Genomic DNA, 8,117 nt, shown 5'->3' on the forward strand with positions numbered 1-8,117 from the left:
TGTATGGAATCGTATGAATGATAGTATTAAGGTATGGTTTTATGAATGAAGCGAACACGCCCTAATAATATCTACGAATGTAAGGAACAGACCCTAATAATATATGCGAAAGTAGTGAACAGACCCTAATAATATATGCGAATGTAGGGAACAGACCCTAATAATATTGGCGAATGTTATAGGGCGAAATGCTCTTAAAAATATATAATTATGCATGTATGTAAGTACGAAAGAAAGAATGCAAGAAGGTAAGTGTGAAGGAAAGAATGAACAAGTTAAGTAAGTAATATGTATCTCCGGATACGTATAAATAAGTATGTGAATGTATTGTGTTTTACCTGTCTTAACTAGAACACACTCAGCGTAGCTGACTTTTAGTATGCACGCGGGTAAATGGATTGAAGCAGCTAGCTTGAGGGAGGCACATGACAAGGTCTGAAGGGACCGGTATTCAAAGAAGATTGTCATGATGTTTTAGTAAACTAAATTATGTTATGGTTCAAAGACAAGTGTTGAATTCTTGTAATTAATGGTTGACTTTTAATTATTCCACAAAAGTTTTAATTAACTCTGATATTTAGAACTGTGTTTATGAGTAAATCCAACGACAATGTAGGGCACCGGGACCGGGGCCTTACATGCATGTTTTATCTAAATACTTATTATTATTATTATTAAATATTATTATTATTATCACACTTACACACAAGACTTGTAAATAACTTCGAAGGTTATTATTATTATTATTATTAATTTACATCAAATCTTTTTTTTCTTATAAAATATAATGTTTTATGAAATTACACATATATGTCGTTGGAGCATGTCCATTTTTTTCTACGTTTCGGCCTATATTTCATTAAAAACGAAACAAGGTCAAATACAGTATTTTTTTGTTATTATTATTATTATTATTATTATTATTATTATTATTAAAACGACATCTCATAATACTAATCTCTTGTATTAATCTCGTGTCTTAAATAACCATTTTATTCATTACTTACCGCTCAACAATAAATATTTATCTAAGCATCTCATATTTTAAATGTTCATTCTTCCAACTAAGCATATGTTTCAATCATATTTGAGTATGAACTAAGATACTTTATTTATATAAAAAAAAGATGTTACACTGAAGATCCGAAAACTATTGCCGGACTTGAAAAAACTTCCATATTACTCAGACACTTTTTATTACAAACATCATTATAATATTTCTTCATTTATATAATAAACCAGCCGTATGTGTGCAAGTAAAACATACAACCTTTTATGCCAAATGCAGGCTGACGAATCTGATTATGAGAATCTAACTAATTCAGAATTGCCACCACAAACTAATGTTATTTTGAAGGTTATCAAATTTTGAAATATTTGCTTTCTTTACTTTTTTATATAGGATTCTATTTTCTTTACTGCTAACAATGGAACCCAACTTTCCAATAATGATGATAGTATTGGATAGACCGCAAGACTACCGTTGTTGATTTGAAACGAAGAGCTATACGACAGTGATGACTTATTTGCTCTATCGTCAAGTAAACATAAGAAGATTGATGCAAAGGGTGTGCCCGATGCAACTTGACATAGCAGACTGATGATTCCAAAAACTGAGAAGTAGATGTTGATTTTTTTATTGTTGCAAACAAATTCCTTTTTCGTTATCTATTTTTCAATGTTGGCTCACTTAATGTTTCTTTACAATTTGTTTTCATGGATTTTTGTTGATGTCTTCTTTTTATCGGATGTCTGGTTTTAAGAATGCTGTTTTTTATTTGATGAAAAGGGGTCTCTTTTAGAAATTTATCTTCTTTAAAATCTTTAAGTTATTTAAACATTTGATGTCGTATAATCATGAAATATTATGTTTGAAATAGTTAGGTACCAACAAACGTTATGGTTCTCTAAGACACTATTAAACATATGATTTATGTTTGTATTTATAAATTTTTTGAATTTTGTAATATCATAATAGAACCAACATTATGCACTTACTATATTGGTAATACTCTTAGAACCTTTTATATTTAATGTTAAAATTATGAGTTATGGTATTATGGTTTCATGGTGTATGATATGTGGATGATATGAAATAATATCATGGCACCTACATTTTGACTATAAAATTAAATTTGTTAAACTCGTGTAACACACAGGTACATAACCTAGTAACTAAATATAGATATTATTACCAACATATAACGTCAATGAAATAAAACGTCGAAATATAGATATTATTACCAACATATAACGTCAATGAAATAAAACGTCGAGAACGCAACTGATAAAATTGAAGATGAATTAAGCAATTAATTGGACAATCCATTTAGTTAATTGAATAGATCTCCATTTAGTTGATTGAATAGATCGCCAGAAAAAATTTGTTACTGAACGCAAGAATAGCTAAGGTCTCCGGCAACCACAATATTTAATTTAGGGGCGTTTGAAGGAGAGAGTGTGGGAAGATGAAATGACGTCTATCTCTATTATAATATAAATATAGATAGTATAGATATAGATATGAAGTACAAATATTTTTCACTTATAAGTGACTATAATTTTGTTAGGTTAAGAAAACAACAAAAAGACACTTTAACTTATCTTTTTTTGTGAACGGTTTATCACATGAACAAAACAATCCAAACCTAGTCAACTCTTGTAGCCATGATCATAAACTTTAGCTACAAGTAAAAGATCGTTCTTTTTACGTGCAACTGTCCCTGGTGTCGTCAAAGTATCGATCTCATTAGTCCCCATAGGCATTTCCCAATCAAATGAGCAAACAAGGTTCGCAAGAGTCAGCTCAACCGTTGTAGCTCCTAGCTGCATCCCAGGACACCCTCTCCGACCCGACCCAAATGGGATCAACTCAAAATCAGTCCCTTTGTAGTCAACACTACTACCCATGAATCTCTCAGGATCAAACACTTCAGGTCTTTCCCAACATTTAGGATCACGGCCTACCGCCCATACGTTCACGTATACTAGAGTCTTCTTTGGTATTTCGAATCCATTTATAACACATCGATCTCTTGATTCACGTGGGACTAAAAGAGGTGCAGTTGGGTATAATCTATATGTTTCTTTGATTACTGCTTTTAGATAGTCGAGCTTGTATAGATCATGTTCGTCTACTTTTCCTTTTTTTCCGATCACATTTCGCACTTCGTGTTGAAGTTTCTTAAAAGATTCAGGGTTCATCATCAGCATACACATCGCCCACACCACTGTTGTTGCACTTGTTTCTGTTCCCCCCAACATGATATTCTGCAATATTCCAACACAAATATATATACATCATAGTTAACAGCTAAAGATTTCATTCCAAATCTTGAAGTGAAAATGAGTCCCTAACATTTTGGAATCAGCTAAAGATTTCATTCCAATTGAAGCGGAAATGAGTTCCTAACATTTTGGAATAATAGTATAATTAAACTAAATACTTTTAGACCATCTTAAGTTTTTATTGTAATTCTACACTAGACAGTTCGCTACACTATAACCAAACTCGGCAATTAAGTTGTATGACAAGCAATCTCCATAAATTCGGTGAAAAACTATTTGGAGATTGCTACTCACCAAATTGAACTGTCAAGTTTGGTTGAAGGGTTAGCAAATTTCAAAAACAATATCTTAATTAACTTTCGCAAGTTGATTACACATTCTTCAAGGTGTAACGAACTGATTATAACTACTTAGGGGCTGTTTGTTTACGTCTGAATGGAACCATTCATATGTAAACATAATCAGACTTCAGACTGTTTGGTTTCAAACAAAAAAAACATATGAATGGTTAAAATTAGGTCTGAATCATTCAGACTTATTGTTGTTGCTGAATGAGACAGAGGTTCATTCAGATCTGACTCATTCTGATCTGAATGAACCAAACAAGCAGCCCTTAGCTGAATCCTAAAACGCCTATTTTTCCAAAACTTTAGTAAATCACTCACCATGAGTACACCTTTGATGTGATCATAAGTGAGTTTGACTGAAGAATCTGAGTCTTTTTTGAGTTTAAGCAAGATATCAACCATATCTTCTTGCATGTTGTTTGGTTCATTTAGCTGATTTTCATGTTGGTCAATGATTTCCTGATAGAACTCATCCATATCTTTAAAAATCTTTTCAAGTTTACCAACACTTCCATTAACTATATCAAGCCACCCCATCAAAGGAATAATATCACTATAAAAGAACTTGGCAAACATCTTTTGACACCGCAATATAAGCTCGCTGAATTGCGTCACTTGTTGTTTCTCATCATCATACTCAGCCGTCCGCTTCCCAAAAGCCATTCTGGAAATAATATTACTCGTGAGAACCAACTAGGATTCACTCAGATTAATCACCAAATTATTCTTTCGAATTACTCGAGCTTTTAACGTGTCGATCATGTCAAACACCTCTTGTTCACGGATGGGACGAAACGAGTTCACTTGTTTCACCGAAAGTAAATGAAGGATGCAAGTCTTTCTCATCTGTCTCCAATATTCATTGTAGGGTGCAAAAGCAATGTCTTTATTATAGTAAGACAACTTCTGCTGGCCGGTTAACACCGGCCGGTTGCAAAAGATCAAATCATTTGTTTTCAAGACTTGTTTCGCCATTTCGGCTGATGAAACGACCAGTGTTTGCACAAGACCGAGTCGTAAGGACATTAACGATCCGTAGCATTTCGAAAGACGCCAAAGGTGGTCTGGAAGATTGGAGGTGTCAAGCTCATGTAGGTTTCCAATCACCGGAAGTCCCGGAGGTCCCGGTGGTCTTTTTGACGGTAGGAATTTATGGAGGAAGAACAAGTATACAAAGATAGCTAATATGAAGATGATATATGAAACCATTGTTAACTAATATTTAGAGTTTGATCATGTATTATTATATATAACAATTAAGGGGTTTGGTGTAGCTGGATCTTGATTGGTTCACGTGGCACCAATCCCGTCTAGCCACTTCAATTTTGATTTTTTTTTTATTTTGTTTTCGTAAAGTCTTGATTGGGTCAATTTGTGGCACCTTATCTGGTCTATTTTGTTTTGTTTTACTTGCGGTCAGATCAAATGTCAATTTTGTATTTTGTTTTGATTTGGTTCTGATATCTTAACGAAAGTGATGACAACCGAACGAATTCGAGTAGACTCAACGATTTTATTGTTTTAGTTTCAGTACCATAACAAACATGACGAAAACCGACCGAATGCCGGTTTTGTTCTTTTTTTATTATTATTTTAGTTCCGGTACTGTAATGAACTTGGCAGAAACCAATCCAATTTGCATGTCCGGGATCGACAACGGTCAGGTTTTACCAACACCGAGTTCCCGGCCGACGCCTCCCATTAGCCCATCTCAAATTTTATTGTTTTTGTTTTTATTTTGGTTTTAGTTCCGGTACAATATCAAATAAAACCGACCGAATTCGCTCGACTTACCACCTTAATAATTGCGACCGACAACGCTTGGGTTTTATCATCCTGAATTTCATCGACCTGTCCCGGCGCAACGCGTCGGGGGTAAAACACTAGTTATGAAACAATTGATATAGGGATGACGGCTAAAAGAGTCGGTTGGTGGCATGCCATGCACTGTCACGTGTGAACCAGTTAAGTATCTTGCAGATTATGACTATGACGTGTTCAACTTAGGTTCCAACTAGTGTTATATACGGAACCGAACGTTAAATTAAAACGAAGTCCATTTGTGTTTTTTTATTAATTTAATAGAGAGAGAAACATGAAAAAAATCATTGTGCATTTAAATGAGTGAATATGAATTAATATGTCGTTTGTTCATTTTCATTTGTGAATGTTTGTTGAATGTCTCACTAAAATAAATATGCAATTTTTGAAAATTCAGATGTTTATATCTGGATTTTTGGATGGATGAATTTATTTGTTTACTTGTGTTCATCTAAACATGTTCGTTAATAATCGTTTATGTTTTACTCATATATGTTTGGTTATGTTTGTTTATTAATGTCATTTTACCTTCATGAACGGTTCGTTTAGATTTTAACAAACAAGCATAAACAAATACGAGCATGTTCATTAATTAAACAAACTTACATAAACAAAAGTATTTGTTCGATTACCTATTCATGTTGGTGTTTGTTCGTGTTCGGTTAAAGTTAAATGAACGAACACGAATACGCCGCCCTTTGTTTATGTACGTGTGGTTCGTTTACAAGCTTCCGTTGATGTATGTTAGGGAGCTTTGATATAACATTACGCAATTCGAGACAATATGTCGTTTTCTTGTTTTGTGAGATCGATGATTGAGTTCTTTAAAGGGCAAAATACAGAATTGATAACTCTCACAAATGAAATGGCCAATCTTATATCCATTTGAACCGCCAGTTTGTAACCGACAGAACGAAGAAAGATGCACCACGTCTTAAAACCAGCAAAATAAAAAACTTATCAAATAACGTTTCAATCCAAACAAGTGAGTTTGTAATGTCAGAAAGAACATGCAATGTATAAACTAGTATAATATATATATACTTTTTGCGTACCAATATCATTAGTAATTACTAATTTACTATTGACGTCCATGGGCGGACCTAGTGTTAAACAAAGGGTGACCTCACTATCTGTTAACTTTTCATCAGTGTAAAAAAAAATTGGGTCAGTTTTCATGTTTTGATACATCTGAAAAAGTATAACTTGACCCTTGTTTGATTAACGTTCAACTAATTTAAAAGTTTAACCCAGTTAAAGGCCAACCAAGTTTAAAGCCTAGACCAAGTAATCCCATTAACCCTTTTATAAATAAATAATAATAATAAAGTCGTTTTCAAGTTGGAAAATAGGCATTCGACATCAAACAGGGAGCCAGATAGTCAGCACAATACCAGACACCACCACTCTACCAATCACCACCTACGATGCTGCCCTCCTCCTGTCATTGGACGTCCACGCTATAGCCTAGTAGCCGACGACCGGTGTTCCATCATCCACGGTTCAACTTGTACTAATTTATGTATTCTTCTACTTTAACTAAAATTATAATTGTTTATTTGTTTATATAATTTGTTAATTTGGAATTATTTTTGGGCAATTGAATAATTGATTATGATTTTAGTTGAAGGACTAAAATTGTTGTATGTTAACTTGTTTTATTTGAACGCATTCGGAGAGATCTATCATATTCACATACTAGTATGATCATACGACTGTTGTATTAACCGAAGCCCATTTCCTAAGGCGATGGTAAATTGCTCATTGGCTTGATTGTATATCTCATAAGGACCGTTTGCTCATTTTTCTTATATTATATTATATTGAACTAACTAGTGTTTACCCACTCAACCAAATGTTGACAAAATATATTTTTTTATACGTATATGCAGGTTTTAGATTGAATTGATTGCATGATTGGTGGGGATTTAATGCTGCTTTAAGTTAGAAGAACTTTATCACGACATAAATTGATCAAGACTTAAATTTGAATTTATTTGTTTTTGCTTTAATGACTTTTATTTTATTATTTGACATTGTTTAGATTTATTTGAATATTTAATTTAAATTAATAAATATTGACACTTTTATAAATTATTGCATGATAGTTCCTTGAGAGCTGTGAACAATCAGTTTGTGCCCCGACATTTCCACCTTAGGTTGGGGTGGATGGATTGGTACCAGAGCCGAATGTTTAAATATGTCGTTAGTGGTGCCTTAGTAACATGCTTAGGAGCTCCATACGTGGTTATTTTATTGTCTTATGTGTTCAAATTATTTGTTTACATCTTTTCTAATTAATTATTTAATTATTGTTTAATATTATATTATCAATTTATCATGCACACACACACAACTCTGAGGTTATGCCTCAACCTCAAAATCAGTTTTTCTTAATTAATTTAAATCAAGTAGATTGCCTTTTATTTTTGGGAAATTCTTTAAGAATTCTCTAGTGTTGTTTTTACTCGATCACCTTAGGGCTAGGTTGTGTGACAAGTACTGTAGTAACTGGAAGGGGGAGAGAACTGTGAGTCGGGCCTTGGCAAACCGGTTTCGAGAACCCAAGGTAAGACGTTATTCATTACCTGGAGCCTGGAGGATAACCTGACCACAGTATTTGATCTTATAGGCCAAAGCGGGACACAACTGTCATACGAC

The 8,117-nt window shown here is 33.5% G+C and overlaps 1 pseudogene across 1 annotated transcript; it reads right to left on the reverse strand.

The window, feature by feature from the left end:
• Nucleotides 1-2,590: 2,590 nt before the first annotated feature.
• On the reverse strand, nt 2,591-4,844 carry LOC143616342 (6,7,8-trihydroxycoumarin synthase-like; annotated as a pseudogene). Its single transcript, XR_013150645.1, has 2 exons — nt 3,954-4,844; nt 2,591-3,270 (listed from the first exon to the last, which is right to left on the reverse strand). The product of XR_013150645.1 is annotated as a 6,7,8-trihydroxycoumarin synthase-like (transcript).
• Nucleotides 4,845-8,117: the final 3,273 nt, after the last annotated feature.

The sequence above is a fragment of the Bidens hawaiensis genome, unplaced genomic scaffold, assembly GCF_021521415.1.
Source record: "Bidens hawaiensis isolate Kalapana, Puna unplaced genomic scaffold, B.hawaiensis_p1.1 tig00046842_1, whole genome shotgun sequence".
Classification (NCBI taxonomy): Eukaryota; Viridiplantae; Streptophyta; class Magnoliopsida; order Asterales; family Asteraceae; genus Bidens; species Bidens hawaiensis.